This window comes from Ambystoma mexicanum, chromosome 7q (genome assembly GCF_040938575.1).
Source record: "Ambystoma mexicanum isolate Mex_15411 chromosome 7q, UKY_AmexF1_1, whole genome shotgun sequence".
In the NCBI taxonomy this organism is placed as follows: domain Eukaryota; kingdom Metazoa; phylum Chordata; class Amphibia; order Caudata; family Ambystomatidae; genus Ambystoma; species Ambystoma mexicanum.
Window position 1 is genome coordinate 320,025,237 of NC_090941.1, and position 19,869 is coordinate 320,045,105.

At 42.9% G+C, this 19,869-nt stretch overlaps 1 protein-coding gene across 2 annotated transcripts in view; it reads left to right on the plus strand.

Annotated features, from left to right (window-relative positions):
* KLF12 (KLF transcription factor 12) overlaps positions 1–19,869 on the plus strand; it is a 1,402,590-nt gene that overhangs the window by 141,529 nt on the left and 1,241,192 nt on the right. The window lies entirely within an intron of this gene.

The window sequence follows — 19,869 nt, forward strand, 5'->3', positions numbered from 1 at the left end:
CCCTTCACCCCAACTCGATGCAACATTTTAATGAAACTTTAGCAACTTGTAGATCACATCTCATCGTTAGCATCGCTCCTTGTAGCAATTCGCGCCCTCTGCTTCTACACCATTATTAAACCTTACTCCAAAGTGCCTAGCACTGTTTGCTCTAGACCAGTTCAAATCCCATTAACCACATCTCTTCCAATAGGCTGAGACCTTTGTAGTCTTCATGCCCACCCCTGTGCCAGCTCTTCTCTCCTGACCCCCGCAGGGGCCAAACCATCTCTCCTCCATCTTCCTTTCTCAGGGATTCTCTTAGGCCATTTAACTCTACCCCTGCTTTGCTTGGGGAGTGATCACTCCTCTGGTCTGAATCTGAAAAGTCCATCAAGTCCGCCACATCCTCCTCCCTTACAACATTGTAGGTTTTCCCTTCGTAGTAAAATATCAGCCTACACTGATCGGACCATCTTTTTCACATAGCCAGCCGGTGAACAACCACTGGCCCTTCCTGTTCTGTAGCATTACATGTGCAAGGTTCTGGAATATCGATATAGAAGATACGCGAAAACAGATCATGTTGTATTTCCTGGCTTTTCCCATGATCTCTTCTTTGAGTTTGAAGAGACTGACCCATTTTAGGACATCTAGGATCAGGTTGTTCTTTTGTTGACATGTGGGTTAAAAATGATAGTCCGTTCCATATCAATTTCCAGGCCCTCTGAGTTATCCAGGATGCGGTAGAACAGCACTATCTCATACTCCTCTAGTTCATCATCAGTAATTTGTTTAGGAACTCCACGTATCCTGATGTTGGTCTGTCTCATTATATTTTCTGCATCCTCCTGCTTCATGAGTATGAACTCCATCAGTTGTTCCATACCCTTCCTTTTTTCTGTCAACTCAGCCTGCTCATGTGCTTGGTCACAAAGAATATTTGCCACATCTGCCAGCCTTCTTTCCACTGCCAATATATGTTTGTGTAGGTAAACAATACATTTTGCCAGATTGGTCGCACTAATCTTCAGCTCTGCCAACATGAGTTGCAAATTTATTTTCGTGGCTGGGGCATCCTCTGCACTGTCGTGCAGGGCGTGGATTTGCGCTACTACTTGCTGGTGATGTTTCTTGGACCTGCATTAGGCTTTTGATATCGCCCGATCGCGATCCATTCTGGCTTTTTTGGAATCTTTGCCATAGTGATTTACTTCATGTTCTGTCATTCTGCCAGGCCTACCTTACCCCAAGTCGTCCTCCATTGCGCCCCCCATCCCTCGATTATGATCAAGCGGTCACGATCAGTCTCACCGCCACTGCTCTGTAGACGAACTGGCACCACACCTTTCTACAGAGGGTTCCTTACTTGGATTCACTCTGCATGATTCCCACTTCGAGCCCCTCACGTTCAGGCTGTCCCACAGGTGTGGTGGGGGGCAGGTAGACTACCCTGACTTCACTTTGCGAGGATGCCGTGTCTCACAAGGGCAGGTAGAGCACTCATGAACAGGAGAGGCGAGGGGAGAGCTCCAGACCCTCATCAAGTACCTTTCTCCCCCGGGGTCCGTCACCAGTATGCAGACCCGGCAACAAATCCCCACACTCTCCAGCTATTTGACCCTCCTCTGCTGCAATCGCTTGCGGACTGTTTGGCCACGCCCCCTAGTCACCCAATTTTTGTCGATATCCTGGTGCACAGACATTTGAAGGCAATCTTATGCCTAATGGGCAGCCACTAGAGCAGCTTCAGTGCCTGTGTGATTCATTGGGAGTGTTTTAAGTTCAGGACGAGGAAAGCTTTGAACATTTGGACTCTCTTGTATTTTGAGATGATGTTGATAGTGAGTCTTAAATGCAGGGTTTAATTAGCTTTACACAGTAATCTAAATATACCTACTCAGTCTGCAGACTTTTCCACTCTGAATCATTCGAATCTTAGAACTGTGCTTAGACTGTGAGATGTGTTTCTGTGCATGAAAGAAATACAATTATAACTATAAATGAAGGGTCAAATGTGCAGCCTAAAATTGAGCACACGTAAAGCCAAGCATTTTCAAAGGCAACAGTTTTGGCTTTTGGGTAGGCATTTGGTAAGGACTGCCATAACGGTATTACCTGGCCATAAAATGGCAACAGGTGCAAAATGGTGTGAGTACCCTGGAAAATGTCGAATCCTGACAAATGCCCATCTACTACCTATATACATGTCAAAACTGTTTGCTTTACAAATGCCTTTTTTTTTAATAGAACCTCACATACATATTGCTCATAAATAAAGTGGCTGAAGGCATACTTGTTTAAGACATTTTTATTACTCCAGGAGATAATTTACGACGGGATTAAGCCATTAACCGTTGATTGCTAAGAAATACCATTGGCAGACTCTATTCTGCACAAAGTTAGTGGTCAGTGCAGGGATTTGAACTGCAAGTCAGTGCTCTAGGGCCGTTAAGCAATGATGAAAGGTCAGCAGCAGTATCGGCACTTAGAGGCGTTCCCCGTCACCTCTGAACAAAAGGCAAGTGGGTATACTGGTTGTGCTGATATTTTGCGCTACACCTAGATAGTTATGTAGTCAAAATTCCCCAATCATTAAAAAGTCTACACAATCCGAAGCATGAATTGTGCTCAGTGCTTTTTATTTTTAGCACTCGAAACAGCCGTCACGTGTTTCGACCTCTATGTCGTCCTCGAGGCAATATTAGGTTTAAATGTGGTCTCTTGAATGAAGTACCAGTATGCTGCGTAATTCGCCCTGGCCAATAAGTTGTCTTCGCTGAATTGGCAATGTGAGTCACTATTCTTGTCTTCTTACGTTAATGTCTAAACAGGTATTACTTCAGAGATGAGGACCTCGGCACATCCTTCGGTAGCGTTCCTGTACATCTGCGTAGTGCGGCTCTCAGTCCTTATGGGATTTCCCCCGTCCTGCGTCCGTGCACAAAGTTTGATATTACTGCATGATAGAGCTGTCTCAAAGAGATCCGAGAGGGTTTGCTTTGGGTTGGGAGAGCCAGGAAGTGAGTGGGAGTGGCCATAGGTGTGTCATTGGTGGCCAATGGGTGGGAAAATGACCAAGCAACACCATAGCCTGTGTCCCTCTTCTTATCCTATCTGTACTCCAATGCAATAGGTTCTACTTATAGGTGGCCCTAAGCCACATCTAGCGGCCAAAACTAAAAACAGGCCCCATTTATTTGCCTGCAAAGTATGTTACGGCTGGGATTATAAAGTGTAAATAGCACGCAAACTGAGGCGTTGGGGAAACGCGCGTTTGATTTTCTTGGAACATGAGAGCTACGCAATGTGTCTGATTCGCCATTACAGGCAATGTAATTAGTGGGGACATAGAAGGAGGACAGGAGAGGGCAAAGGAACGGGAGCAGCCCACTGCAGCACTGAGGCAGCTAGCAAAAAGGCCTGCAGTATGAGATCACAGAGTTGCTGCAGCCGGGCTGGCTCAGGACACAACACTGGGATACGGAAGAGACTAATGTTCACTGCAACGACGGTTAACCTCAGGAAACGACCTCCTGGAAGAAATGGCGGCTCGTCAGCTAGAAATACGGATATTTGGGGGCAGTGGACAGCCAGTATCACTTTGTGGTTAAGCGTCGCTTTATACTAGTGGAATGAAGGCAGGGCTGTAGGGCCATTGACATTGTATATATGTTATTCAGTTTGAAAAGTGTTCATCATTTGTTTTCTTTGCGGTGTGTGCATTTCTTTCTACTACCAAATACCTTCTTTTTTCTTAAGACATTGCAATGCAGCACGTAAGAAAAAGCGTGCTGTAAACGTAAACATGGAGGAGAATAGCTTTCGGAATTGTGTTTGAGAAATTCAAGCATAATCTTGCAATTTCTTTTTTTGATCGAATAGTAATGCTTCAAAAGCGTTTCATCCCGTGGGTCACTTACTTCACATTAGTTGACAGCACATTTTAGCATACGCACACACACGACAAACGCAGCTGCAAACGATCTTCTTTCAATGGGTATAGAAAGGAGACCCTGCCAGCAAATTTGAAACTACATCCCATTCAGGGCCGGCCTGGGGCATAGAAATGTCTCGGGCACCAATGAAAAAGTGGCCCACAGTTGCAAATGGCTATTAATTCCATTTGTGACAGACTGTTTAAATAGTAACAAGGGGGAGTTTCTTTGATAAAATGTGAAGCAAATTGTGCAATTTGAAGAATATTGATTCAGCAGCAATGGTGAAAACTACGAGCCGCATAGTGTAGTAACTCATCAAACTGTATGCAGTAGCATAACATTCAACACCACCCTGTCAGACCATAAATAAGCTCCCCCCTGTAGCCATCCATCCCGGTGTCCACCCAAATGAATTTGGCGCAGCTATGCAGCATCCGAGGCCCGAGCTGGAATGACCCTGGGATCTTCAATTGTAACCTGGGGGTGCCTTTGACGGCTGCGAGATGACAGATCAACATCGGAAGCAAGGCCAAGTGGCTGCGGCCTGTGCAAGTAATCTGCCTGGCGCGATCTGTTCCGCCAGACTGATTAGATTTGGTAGGCCCCTGGTGGTGGCCTCAATTCTTTAACTGGCCCGTGACTCTGCATCCCTGCCTGGTGTCTGGGAGCCAGAGCCGCGACCTAACCATCGTCCTCACTTTAATTTGAGCTGTATGCCCATACTCAGGATGTGAAAAACGAAACTACTAGTCCCATAATCCCAAATGATTCTGGGCAAACGTCAGGACTGGTTCCAGGTGACCCTCATCACAATGAAATAGTTTGCATCTACGCAAACACAAACTGAAAGGTCAAGGTCTGAACTTTTTCAGATTGCCGTTTACGTTTTGAAAGACAAAGTTCATGTTAAAAGGGTGACTGGGAGCGGCAAAGGGAGCCACAGTTGAAGTACAAGAGAGTCATGATGTTGGAGGCTTGTATTCGTAAAAGATGTCAACTACACATTACCAAAGTAAGCCACATTGCACCCATTTTCCCATACAAGGGTGTCCTGTTAAAGATTTCAATCAGGCTCACACCCGGGTCTCGCCTAGCATCTAATGCACAAATGAAATACAGATTTATAATGTCTATAGGTTCAATATTCTGAGTGATTTACACTCATATCACACTCGTCTCAAAATACCCCCAGATCACAGTGGACCAGGAATCAGGCGAGTTGGTAAAAGTAAATATTTATTTATTTATTTAATATTCAAAACAAATACAATTTTTAATATATATGTATGGGGCAGCAATCACCAAGTGGTGACAATACAATCAGAAAATAAGTATAACAATTGAATTCACTTATAGCAATGCAGAATAGAAAACACAGGAAAAAGAACAGTTTTGGTTTGTGAACAGATAGCGTTTAGGTTAATATTTTCCCCTGCAAAGTTCTTAAGGCACAAATGAGGAATTCTACACAAATGTCAGTAAGCAGCAGGTATTCAGGAATGAAAGACAATGTCTAGAGTTTGAATGCAATCTTCTCTCCCAAACAAGAGAGAAACCCATTTTTGGAAATTGACACTTTTTAAACTAACAGTTGAAAATGGCTTAGGAAAACAAGGAAAGGTGTGCAAAATGCTTAAATTGATAGAAATTCTTATGAGAGCAACACTAAACATGTCCTAACACACATGAGCTACGAGATAAACAACAGTACACACTTTAGATCAGAATGGGAGTTAAGAAACACTTTCGATGGGAAAAGACACAGGTAAATCTTTTGTAAGATGTAAATTTGCTGCAATATTTCACTATGCAATTTTTAATAAAAACGGGTCAAATACACTGTTCCGACTGTGAATGTAGCTACATGTCTTAGCTTTAACTGAGAGTTGAAATTACGTTTCTATCTATAAAATTGAAGAAGTTATAGACGTTTTAGTGAGAGGCGTTTTTGAAAAAATAGGCGTGAAAATGAAAACAGAAATCAGTTCTTACAATGACAACTATGCTCTAAACTAGGGTATTCAGGCTGGTTACCAGTTTGAAACACAGTAAGCCCCAGAGTGGTCCGCGGAAACCAACCCTGGCACCTCCGTGTTCGCCTTGGAGGACTCAGTCAGATTACGCGCGGGATGATATTAAGGGTTTGGGATTTTCAAAAGACAAAAGAATTTTCAAGAAATTATTATTATTACAAAAATCAAAGCAAGGTTTCAGACTGGTGTGACACTACTACAAGTTCTTAAGTTAAAGAGAGGATGGGTTGAGATTGGGATAGGACAAGGCAATATACTATGGGTTACTCTTATTCCTGTTGATACTTACAGTCCACTGTAATTAAGATTGGACCGTCAGGGTTCCGGTCATCAGATCGGGTCTACCGGCAGCAGGGCAACTCTGGCAGAATTGGATCAGCTGTGCACTTCTGGTCAATTTGGACTGCACCTCAGACTGGATTTGGATTGCCCTTCTGGTCACTGGACACGGTAGATTAGCAGGATGGCGAATTTCAGTAGGCAAGCATTAATGGTAGAAAGCCAGACTGGATCAGAATTAATTTCCCTTAAGTTTGGGATGGTTGGATCTGGGCCTAGCTAAAAAGAGTTCAGCAAATGCTGAGGCTTGGGTTTTGCAAAAGAAGTCTGGAATCAGCTGCAAGATGAAGAGTTCTGGAACAAAGCGCTGTGCGGAAATCAGGATGTGGTGAGGAAGCAGTGTGTCTACGTGTGGTGAAGTTCCTATATTTATCCTACCAAGTGACATCACAAAGTTTATGGTATGGGCAGAATTTCAAACCACACCCCCATGGCTGTGAGTGATCAAAGGCACTTGCTTTGCTCTGGTTGGAAGTCAGAAAAGAGCTGTCATCTTTATGATATGATTTGGGAACTCCCACATTGATTTGAACCACAATTTAACTTTTGCACATATGTACATTTCTAAAATGATGTCCCCTAATAAAATCAGATACATGCATTACATATTTGATGGGTTATCTTTACATCTCTCTGAGAGCTGTCTTTGTCATTCTGTGGAATTTTATCAACTTTAATCATAACAGTTTGGCCTAATAATTTCTAATTCAGTACATATCTGGGCAATTATCACTAGAGCATGGGTACACAATATTAGACTTGCAGCATTAATAGTTTTGCTACAATCAGGGTTTTCCTATATCTTTGGTTCCTTATGTAGTACAGGGTTCATTAACGTCTTCAAAGCAAGGGCCTAAAATTAGATGAACAAATACCAATTTTTAAATGGGTCCTCCTTCATGTTGCAAAGTTAAAGATTTTCAAACTTAATCACAAATAGGCATTCAAACACCAAAGGTTCTGGCCAGTTTTTTGTAACTTCCCTTTCAACAAGCAACAGCTGTCACATTCCTTTGATCAGGGAGCGGTGGCCTCTTCCTTGAGAGGGAAGCTTCCCTGTAGAGATCAGTAGGCAGCCTGCCATTGTCCTTGGCTAGACCAGAGACGAAAGTCTGATGAGCTCATTGTTGTCAATATGCGGGAAACTTCAGTACCCATTAAGCCTTCCTGTAGCAAGGGAGTGTCAAACTGAAGTGTCATCTTTCTCAGGCTGTGCACTGTCAAGACAGAATTAACCAGTTAACTCCAACTGGGTTACTTTAAAATTCACTTTAAGGTCTTTCATTTAAACAATATAAAACTGAAACCAGTTTATAAGGGATTTGGACTTTTAAAAGAATTAAGCCCTTCACAAACATGCTTTTAAATAGGCGAATTTTGCAATTTCTTCAGGGAAAAGCACATTTAAACTGAGCCTTCTACCTCTAATTTTCTTATGCAGCACATACACATTTAACTCAGCATTATTCTGTCTTTGAGTGCTGGGATTTGTTTTGCATGAAATACATTTCTTAGCTGCTGTCAGTCAGTGAGGCCCGGTTTCTTCTGACTGTACTGGATGATCTGTGGTTTCAGCACACTTTTAATTTCAATAGTTCACTTGGAAAATGACTGAATTTAGTGCCAAAACAGCATTTTGAAGGTTGCAATTGATTGGGGAAGCTGCATTTTAAAGGGCATTTTCAGTTTTTAGCCCACTTCTGTGGCCTTGCTTCATGATACGTGTACAGCACCCACTGGCATTCTCCTGCAGTGAGTTCTGTTTTTACCCCAACTTTGACTGTGTGGCAGGGTTGTGCAGCCTTTTTGGGATGGTGGACCATGCGCAGTTTTGCAGCTTCTCTGCGCGCACATGGGTTAGCGCGTCCATTTTTGGCAGTTTCTTTCCCCATTGGCAAAGGGTTGCAGTGGGGCGCATCGGTATGGGTAAAAATATCCCACAGTCCAATTTGCTATTTTCTCAACATCACTGAAGAATGAATTCTCCCAGTTAGTTTCCATTGTGTGGGTCATTGCGATCAATGAAGTTGGGTGTCATATGGTGTAGGAATTGCGAACAACACACACGTAGCCCTCGGTTCCAACACCAGCCCATAAGAACTTGATGCAACACACAGATCTAGCTGTTAAGCAGCTGCATTTATTTGAATTATATTTTCATCACAATCAAAAACTATTTTTGTAGTTTAGATGGGGATTACCTCATGACAATGACCTGGAAGTACCTGCCATGATGTAGAAAACCTGCAGTTAAAAACCGGGATAGTTATTATATTGATCCAATATGCAGTCCCACAAAATATATGAAGGCGGTTCCCAGTGACCCAGATGCTGTCCCTGCCCCCATGGGCAACACAGGGTACCAGTCCACTGTCCCTTCCGTTTGGTCTCCAGGCAGGGGATGACACCCTCACCTACAACCAGGGAAAATTTGAGGATTACAAATCCAACACATGATGTCACTATGATGTAATCTAAACTGTCTGCCCCCCCCAACACTTGCAAAACAGACCACAAATGCGTCAGTTACAATACTTCTATTTCACAAATAAACTGGTAAACATTTCCAAAATATTACTCGTAAATATCAGTTTTCATTTGATAAGTACACTGTAAACACATTTTCATAGCATTAGTCATGAATATCAGTTTTCAGTATCATACCACACATCACAATATTCAACATACTTCATTGGATAAATAAACCATAAACATTTCCAAAGTATTAGTCATGAATATCAGTTTGCAATATCATACTACACATCACAATATTCACCATACTTCATTGGATAAATAAACTGTAAATATTTCCATAGTATTAGTCATGAATATCAGTTTGCAATATCATACTACACATCGCAATATTCACCATACGAATATGAATATTAACTAATGACCCTCCATAAATATTAATTACATAAACATAGCAACTGCTAAGCGATGGGTGAGTGGGCAAAATTGGGTGCTGTGAGTTGCGGCAAGGTAGAGCAAGAGAGGGCAAGAGAGGCCACTCCGTGGCTTTTGAGCCCTTATGATGGTTTGCTCAAAATGCTGCTTGCACTTCACTCATTACGTTATTTCATGGGCTAAGGACAGCCAAATGCACAAAACGTCCCACCAAAGGTGATGCCACAGGCACACTTAGTGACCCATCCTGTTGCATCATCTACAAGGCTGTCCTCCTGATGTCCCCAAGCTACCTCACTGAGAAACACAGCATCTCCGGAGGCCTGTGATTCAGCTGAAGTAAGGACATGTGCCGACTTGAATTGTGACACTGCAGGAAGGAAAGAACCAGAAGACAGGCCTTCTCTGTCTATGCTCTAAGACTCTAGAACCTCCTCTGCATCAATATCAGACTTGCCCCATCACGTCTACAGTTCAGGAAAGAGCTCAAGACCTTCCTCTTCAAGGAATGGCTCCTCCTTAACACCTAGGTCAGCACACCCTGCACTCCGAACCCTACCTGAGACTGAGTGATCTCCTCACCACCTTATCTCCCATACTGCCAATTGCCCACCCTTTCCGATAAGCTCCACAGTCCTTTTTTCTCTGCTTCCCTAACTGTGTTCTTCCCCCTATGAGTGTAAAGCGCTCTGTTGCTTCTCGAAGCTAGGTCTGTGCTTAATAAATACTCTAATAATGATAATAATAATAATAATAATAATAATAATAATAATAATAGTTGCCAGCCCATAGGCCACAGTGTTGCCTTCAGATGCAATTTAGCCAAGGGTAGATAGCTAAACAAGTAAAGCGTTGGTCTCTGACATGAGAGTATCCGGCACTTCGTAAATTGACATCCCACGACAGGGCGAATTAACTTTTTCCTCCTTCCAAGTTCTATAAATCAAACACTATTCAAAAATGGATCACACTAACAACTGTTAATACAGAGCTCAGAAGATGGAAGCGTCTGGCATGAAGCGCTACATACGAACAAGATATTATTAACTGGCAAAACAGCAGATTCTTGTAAAGGACTGTATTTCACAAGCCAGTTAAGTGTTCATGTTGGAAATATTAACCAGGCTTTTAGTTGGTGTACAGTAAGAACATGCCACATGCAGAATGCTAACAGTCTGGAGTGTTGAACTGCCCACATCTAAATTGTGTGAGCTTATGCACATTTTAATACTGTACACGCCAACCTACCAGATGTCATTTGGGAGATGCTTTCCGGTGCTGTTGTTTTCCCTTGCATCCTGGGACTTTATGTTGTGTTTCCCATTATGAATCTTGGACTACAAGTCCCAGAATGCAAAGAAACATACAACAGAAGTGAATAACCATACGCGAATGCCACAGCAGGAATTCATTTTTTCTTTAAGCAAGCCGTGCTTAATGCAAATGGGCGCTTTAAACGTTCAGCCAATACCTGTGTGACCATGTTTTGTGTGCACGCGTTGTACAGGCGTTGATGTAATTCCCTCTGCAGTGATTACGTGTTGCACGTCACACAATGCTTGCTTGCGCGGCTATCTGAGCCATGGTGGCAGGGAAACGCACCGGCAGTATGATGCGGAAAGTGTCCTTCGCAGTGCGCTTGAGGCAGCGGGAATGCTGTGATTAGCATGTACACGAGGATTCATATAGTAATTAGCCATGCACATCTGATTAGAATGGGTGCAGCAGACTCCCATTATGCCTGCTTCCATGTCAGGTACTGCACGCACACTCAGACTGCTATCCCCGCGTGGGTTGAACTGATTGAGGAGCAGGGCTGCTGCGGCTAGCGCCTAAAGGACTTGGAGGGGGACGGGTGGCACTAGCGATTCATATTTTGCTGTGTACAGTTGACCGCAGCATGCATTCTGTTTTTTTCCCCTCCTGAAATCGGCGCGTCTGTTCCCTGTGCCATCCGCTGTACACGCCTCTCTCAGCCCCCCTCGTGTGCACGGCGCGCCCCACCTCATTAGTATGCCAGAGGCACGGGCAGGCAGTGTGCACACCAGGACAGCCCCTGTTTTCCTTTGCAGTTGCTAAGCTGCTGCAGCACACAAACTCGCAATGCTTGCCTCGATTAATATGTAATTGGGTCCCTGGTCACTTAGTAACATGGGCCATAGTTGCGTGTCTCCCAGCCACCCTTCCTCTGTATTTGCGTTGCTGCTTTTGTGTAGACCGGCTGTGAATGATTCAGCGTTGCCCAGAGTCGTTGCAGTGTGAATCAGTGTGTGGTGCATGAGCCAGTATGGGAACCATAGAGTAGCCTCACTGAAATGTATTGCTAGACTGTCTATTGTTGTTACCACTGGTTATAACATTTGGAGGTATAGACATTTACTTGGGGGTCTATTAAGGTCAACTCTGCAGGCTCCAAAACCTCCACTAGCCCGGTGCCCTCTCGAAATGAAGTAAATGCCCTGGGGAAATATGGGATAACACAGGAACACAATTGGAGGTAATGCAATATGTATATATTTATTTGAATTGAAGAACAGTGATGTCAATTTCGATTAGAATTGGATTTTAATGTAATGAATGTACAGATGGCTGAAGCAGCCCATCGAAAGGAGACTGCACAACAGCACACAGATGCGAACAAGCGGTGCGCCAGGAGCCACACACATTGCATACCTTGTGCAGCAGTATATGGATAACCTATTTGTATTCAAACATCCATATTTGTTGCATATATTTATTTATTTTATTTATGTATTCATAACATTTTGTTAACACCCACACCCAGGGGTATCGCCGCGTTTGTTCAAGGGAAGAGGGCAGGGCAAAGTCAAAAACAGACACAGGCGGAGTCCCGAGGAGAGTCCCAGTCTACCCCAGTCTCTGTGTGAGAGAGGAGCTGCAGCGACGTACGGACTGTTTGTTTGATTGTTTCTTTTCCTTGGCCTGCTGTTGCTTTAACGGAGATTCCTCCCTCTGGGTGACTCCACCTTAAAAGGTGTACGCGTGCGCGGAGCGCCGCGGAGAGTCCCAGTCTACCCCAGTCCACCCTAGCCCCACGGCCCCTAGGCGAACCACTAGCAAGTGGAAATACCAACTAAGTCACATGGTGAGTCCGCAAACGCGGCTAAAGCAGAAAATCAGACTGGAGTCTGAACGGTTGGATTCCCCTTCTCAAGCGCCGTTGTTCAACTCTAACTCAAACACAGCGGTATCGAGTGAAGTAGATGAGGTAAGATCTGGTTCCTTAATCGTATCACCTCAGTCTCAAACGACACAATCTGAACTTGTGCTTCCCGTAATGTCAGCACTCAATACGATATCTTTACTCACTATGACTAAAATTGTCATTGATGATGAACAACTCCTCGCTCGCTGTGGATTAAACCCGATTCCGGGTGTGGGTTTAAGATTAACTCTTTCATTTCCATGTGCGTCGTGCCTGATAACATCATCAGAAGCCGCCTTAAATTGTGCCGCTTATAGCAAATATGCACGTGCTTATGAAGGCTCTGACGCCGCAGATAAAATATCAGCATCTACACACTGCTTAACATGTGAACCTGCACAAGTTTGGGCCTTACCCTTATCAATCGCACCACTGATAAGGAACCTAGAAACGACCTTGGAGACAAACGTGATTGAAGTAAACACCTCCGCGTTTCAGTCTCCCTTTGATGTAACTGACTCAGAGCTTTTGCAAATCCAAGTGCCCACCACTAATTTGAAGGAAGCTAATTTCATATTTCCACCTCCAATAAAACAACACAGTCTGCAGGTTGACAACAACTTGCAATCCAGTGTGCCACAAAACAGACAACAAATATATGAAATATCGTTGCCAAAACTTGGCACTCGCATCAGTTCAGCAGCCAGGCACTTGCCATCAAACAACGACAAAATTACAAGGCTCACCTGTGATAAGTACTACTGGTATAGATGTTCGTAGAGAGAGTCTTACAAAGCCCAATTTATCACGCCACTGTGCAAATTCAAATATGAGCAGCTGTGGGCGAACACCCCGAGCGCGAACGCCGCATCAATCCTCAACCCCTACTTTATCTCAGTTTCACCAAATAAAAACTGGAAATAAATCTTCTCAAAGAGTCCTTGATCTAGCAGGACGCGAAGCTCGTTTAACCGAGCGATTAACTGCGGACTATAACTCCACCAAAGAAAAGCTTATACAAAACTTTTGGAGAGTCTCCTATTAATAAACTCACTAATGCAGCGTCGAGTCATTGCATCACTAACGAATCAGCCTGTCAGCCTAAATGCGGTTTTCCCATGTCAAATATCAGTCAGCAAAGCCCAGAAAACCATTACATCAACTCTGATGATGATATTGCGTTATACGCATCGGAAACTGTGAGCACAAAAGACACGCAAAAAGAACTTGTGGAAAACGAGCCGCGACTGCAACGAGATACGAGGCGAGAGGCAGTGAAAGATCAAATACATGAATCAAGGCCATCACATCAATATGCAACTTCTGAACATGAACAAATAAATAAATCAAACCTTTCAGTTGCAGCAGGCATTCAAATTCATAACAATGTTTTGGCCGCCACCTCGTTGGCTCTCATACCTTTTGTAAAACTTTACGAAAGCTTAAATGAGTCCATAAAAGATCAGGGCGCCCAAATTAGTCATCTCATTTCAAAAGTGGATACAGTAGAACATCTCAATAGTGTACTGACGCAAAGATTGGAAAAAGAGGCAGAGACGTCTTCACAATGGCAATATTGCCTGGGTGATCTCCTGACAAGCACCCACGCTGACAATTCTACTCTAATGGCAGCAACGTTAGAATGTATGAAATGGGTAAGGCATAATACCCAGGCCAACAGAGAACAACATGTTAAGCAGCTAAGCGGCACAGCTGCCGGAAGTAAAATTCACATTCCTCTGAAAATTGCTGTGCCTGTACCAGAATTGAGCCAACCTTCCTGGCAGGCTGTCCAGTCTGAATTTTCGATCGATGGTGTGGAAAGTGTCAGAATTCTACAAACTGTAGCACAGTCAAAAGATGCTAAGAGAGCGTCTACAGCCTCTTTATCCTGTCCACACAAATGCACTGGTGGGAGCTGTGTAAAGATCTCAATTCCCCCAACAGAACCAACGCAAACACTTCAGGCACCTGGCAATGTCCAAACGGCTTTAGCTTCTACCCAAGCCAATCAAGTGGCCAGCGAACCAATACTTGTGCCTGAGGCTCTTAGTATGGCATCAGCTATAGCTTCAATTTCTGAAGTTGAGTCAAAAAACTCCTTTGATATATTTAAAGGCTCGGCTAAGAACTTTCTAGCTGGAAACACAAAGGCAATAAAATTGACTACAAAAAAAAAAACAAGATCTGACCCTAAAAACACAGCGATGAACTCAGTCCGAAAACGTTCTACGAACATCAAACAATTTGTCAGAAATATATCGACCCCTCCAAAGCTTGCCCTTTTTGACCGCACCACAAAGGATTTACCAGCATACAAGTTAGCTGCTGCACATTCAGAAGAACCTCCGAGCCAGTCTAATGATGCTAAGCCCTCCACAAATCAAAAGCAAAATCCAAATAAGCGTGCCAGACTAGACTCCGACCCCCAACAAACAGAATATGACGAGGATTCAGTGGATCTACGCAATCTATCGACATATTCTATTGAGTCTGACGAATCGACAAAACCGCATGGTATGTCAAGTAGCAAAACCAAGTCAAATGACAAAAAAGAGTCCAGCTATAGAGAAAGTTCTTCTGAACAAACAAATAAGTTGGCACAAGGGTCAAGTAAAGCCACCATGTTTCCTTCAGTCCTGTCAACAAAGTCTCTGACACTGAATCAATCCAATACAGGACAGAATTCAATCACAAAAAGTGGATCCAAATCGCCTCAAAATTTCAATCCAAGAATGACTGCCGCACAGCGGAATAAACATAGTACAATAAAAACCAAGGAGAACATCATAAATCAAACTGCTGCAATACAACAAGCTTGGAGAATCAGGGTAGAAAATGTGTTCCCTGACGACAAAGATGTAAATCTAAACCGAAGAAACGTGATGAAACTACTTCACAACATCCCTTCATTACGCACCATAACGACTGAAGACATTTTAATTGTCGAATATATCTCAGAAAAATCTGCTGACAAAGTATTTTTACATATTAGATCATCTGCAGTGGAAAAAACTCTCCTAGCAGCACAGGATGAGTTACTATCCTATGGCTTTGAAATCCAATCAGAGAGAATTCCAACAATCTCTGTTATAAATAACAAGGCAAGAAACGATCATCGACGTGAAGAACTAAGGAGCCACTTATCCCAGAGAGAGCGTGGGTCTGGAATAAAATTTAATCAGAAAGACTCTGTTGAATCCACAAGACGAGCTGTTGAATTCACAAGACGAGCCGCATTACATAAAACACAACAAGCATAACCATCAGTAAAAGGAGGCTTAGAGCTTTGTGGGATCCTCTCCTGGAATACCAGAGGTTTTCACCATTTATTCAATGATTTTCCCACATCTCTAGCAAATAAATTCATCATTTGTCTTCAAGAGACTTGGCTCCGAGAGACCCCGTCAAAAGATGGTTATACCATTGTCCTAAATAAAGCTGGGAAGAATCAATGTGGGAGACCGTTCTCCGGCTTGATTACAATGGTAAATAATGCCTATGGCTGGGAGATACTCCAAACATTTATGCCAAATCTGTTAGTACTAGGTATACTACTCCAGTTAAGATCAACCAAAAACGAACTAAATCCGCAATTATTGATCATTAATTTATACTGGATCCCGGCTATGATCTCATCAGCAAGTTTCATTAAATCTGTGACGGCAATCATTGACCCATGTCTAACATCCTGCCTGGATACAACAATTCTAATATGTGGAGACTTTAACTTCTCATGGTTTGAACCGTCTCTTAAAAACAAGACGCAATCTAGTGTGGTCCTTACCAGAGGGGATAAATGGATGGAAGCCATGAATTCAAGAAATTGTGAGATGATCAATGGCTCCATCCGAGGGGATATTCCCCCAAGACCCACTTAGCAAAGAGACAAAAGTCTAAAAACACTTGATTACATCTGGATCTCCTCCTCATTTTGGCCGAAAGTAGAAAAAATGGCCATAATCAAAACATCTGCAAGCGACCACAGCCTAATAGAACTAATTTGCACACTGGAACGATGTCCTACATCGTATCTTCAAAGCTATCCATTGGAGGTGAGTGATGGATTGAACCGTCTGCGCATCAAAGATCATCATATCTGGCAGTTGAGTGACGGTCGGAAGGACGAAACAACAACTAGGTCTGAAAAAGTAAACTATGCACCTCTGTTGATTAAATACGGAACTAAAAGGAAAACAACAAATAAGTATCCGCAACAACAAAAAAAATATGTGTATAGTGCCCAGGTAAATCAGCAAAAGAAACAACTGCATAAAAACATCAGACAAATCAAAAGGAAATACAGCACAAATTTCGATAAAAAAGAAGAAATCAAGATTTGCAAAATGCAGTATCGAAACTGGCTAAAATCCTTCAAAATAATAAGAGACCAAGAACGGGCAGAAACATTGCTCGGTCTTATCATTCAGCGTAAATCAAGAGATTTTTGGAAGATTTTAAACAATAATCACATCCAAAATTCAAGGCTGGAAAATGGAATATCCATGTTATCCTGGGAACAACATTTCAGGAAAGTTTTTAAAGACCCTTCAGCACAAGGCACCTTAGAGTCCGAGCAGTCAAACGGCCCTTGGAAGGTATGTGAAACCAGAGACAACATCATTGTACTCATAAAACATCTAAAGAACTCACGTGCTGCTGGTCCTGACGGGCTAACGAACATTATGTTAAAAGAAAAAATGTAACTTTGGGCCGATTTCATTGTGGATTTGTTCCAAGTAATTGCGGTAGCCAAGATGATACCGACATCTTGGCGGGAGGCGGTCATTGTCCCGATTTTCAAGAAGGGCAATAGAGACAATCCTGCTAACTATCGCCCTATTGCCCTCCTGGACATAATTGGCAAAATCTTTGCCACATGTTTACAACAGAAGCTTTCTAAATGGGCACTCTCCAACAACCTACTTGATAAGAGGCAAACAGGTTTCACGAAAAATGTTTGAACAGAAGTTAATCTTCTCATAGTGAACACACTAAAGCTTGAAACAATGAAAAACAAGGGAAACATCTTTGTTGTATTCATAGATATGAGCCAAGCGTTTGATCGCATCAATTGCACAACTCTCTGGAAAAAATTAACAGCTTGGTCATGCCCCCTGCAGATTCTCCATCCTCTTATGGCCCTGCATACTGGAACCTCAATAAAAGTTCATATTGACAACAGAGGCACATTGACGAGAGAGATTTCAACCTCTCAAGGAGTCAAACAAGGCTGTCCTCTAGCGGCCTTATTGTTTAAGCTATACATTGCTGACTTACCCAAGGCATTTATGAATGTTCGATGTTTTCCACCGAAACTGAACAAACAACCAATAAGTTATGAAATATATTCTGATGACATTGTCTTATTTGACCAGACTGAAATCGTCCTACAACGGCTTCTACAGGCTTTGGTTCTTTATCTACAAGCCAATGATCTTGAGATCAATGCCGGAAAATCAAAGATAATGTCATTTGGTACAGCTCAAAAATCCTCTTCAAAGAACTTTAAATGGTTAGCAGCAGGAGAAAAGATCGACACTGTTCAAACCATACGATATTTGGGGATCCAAATAAATAAGTCAATCAGAGAACAAGCCTGGATCATAGACCTGAAGCATCGTATGACATCATTCACCCTACAAGGTAAACGTCTACATAATGAATATGGCAAATTTACTCTGATTCCAATCTTGACCTTTTATCGTCAGAAAGTCATCCCTGCTCTGACATACGGGGCGGAAGCAGGACTGAATATCGATAACCGCATCTGGGCAGTCCTAGAAGGTCAATTCTGGAGAGGAGTATTGGCTCTCCTGACGTATGTTTCCATTGTGGCAATAAGGCATGAACTAGGACTGGCCCCTTTAACCGGCTTGATCCTGTGGAAATCCATCGCACTGTTGCGAAAAATGAACTTATTAACTGTTCCACCGGCCTATGAAATTCTGAAAGAATCAGTCGCAGTATGATATTCGGGCATTTTAGAACTCTGGGCCACGAAAATCAGAAAGACATTAGAAGTCACGGACATTTCCTGGGCAATGGTTTGCGACACTCCACAGATTGCTAAAAAGAAACTTAGACGTTGACATTGGATAAAAAACAGTGAACTTCGTGAGGCTATGCCTTCGTCACTCAATCTAGACATGACCTGCAATAACCTAGATAAACTACCAAAATATCTAACACGATTTCCATCAAGAGCTTACCGCAACAAATTGCTAAGGCTCCGGTTAAACCTATACCAAACCAAAGAGATTATGTATTTAAGACATTTCAAAGAAATAACAGACAATAGATGCAGGTTCTGTAAAAACGAATCAGAATCTCTTAAGCATCTAGTTTCTGAATGTAGCTATGTGGCTAACCACCGATCATTCTTTCTTCAAGACTTAACATCGACCTCTCAACAAACTGAATACTTATGGGATTCTCTAATAGCTGGCAATAATGTGAGATTAACCTGTGCCTTGGTTGACTTTCTTGAAAACATCTTAGAAGAAGAATCTTGATAAAAGAACCTTTAAGTTGGAGAGGGCACCAAATCTAACTCAATGATGAATTGGGTAGCTAATTCAGTAGGAAACAAAATTCGTTGAAGAAAATGTGAACAGTTTTGTAATTAAAGTTGTGTAAATAACTAATTGTTACAATAAAAAAAAAAAAAACAGACACAGTAGCCAGGAATGTGAGGCATAGTATTTGTTAAAGGGCCAGGTTTTTCTTGAGGAAGGTGCAAGACGTTGCATCTCTGGTGTGTGCAGGCAGAGAGTTCCTCGGAGAGGGGACGGTGACTGCACTTCTTACCCCTCCCGCTCTTGACCCTTTGAATCTTGGGATGGTAAGCCTGGCGATGTCCACAGAGCGGAGGGCCCGTGAATGAGGTTTTGGGGAAATGCTTTTGTTTAGGTAGGCGTATGGGATCACATGGATAAAAGTGCAATTCGATGGGGTGAGGCAAAGGATTCAGGGTGCTATTTGGTCAAAGAAGGTGACCTGCTCTGCCCGTGTTCCTGTGTCCTAGCTTTTTGTGAGCACCCTTCCTGCAGCACATAGCTCTCTCTTCCTATAAGCATTCCTGCACCATGTCCTTAAATGGCCTCGCTTTGTGTTTTCTTCTGCACCGTTGCCAGTCTTCGGGGTTTTCTCTTGCCTTGACATTATGATTCGCTAGGTCTTGCTGACCTCAGGCACCCACCTTCTAAACTAGCAATAACCTGAGCAGGCACATTACTGAGCAAATGCTGGAGCGGGCTCTGCCAGGAAGGGCTGTGCGGTGCTCAGCAAACAGTGATGTTCAAGTGAATTGCTTTTTGGCCTTATTCCGTTTTCATATTGCAGTTAATACTAGAGGGATGATCTCTGTGTCAAAGCTCTCACTCGTGTGAAATATTTCATCTCTGTTGTTTTTTACATTTGACTAGTACCCCCGATTCATGACTGTTGTTGTTTGATGATCATAGAGAGATGTTCCTTCAATTTGAATCGACTTTGGGGATGA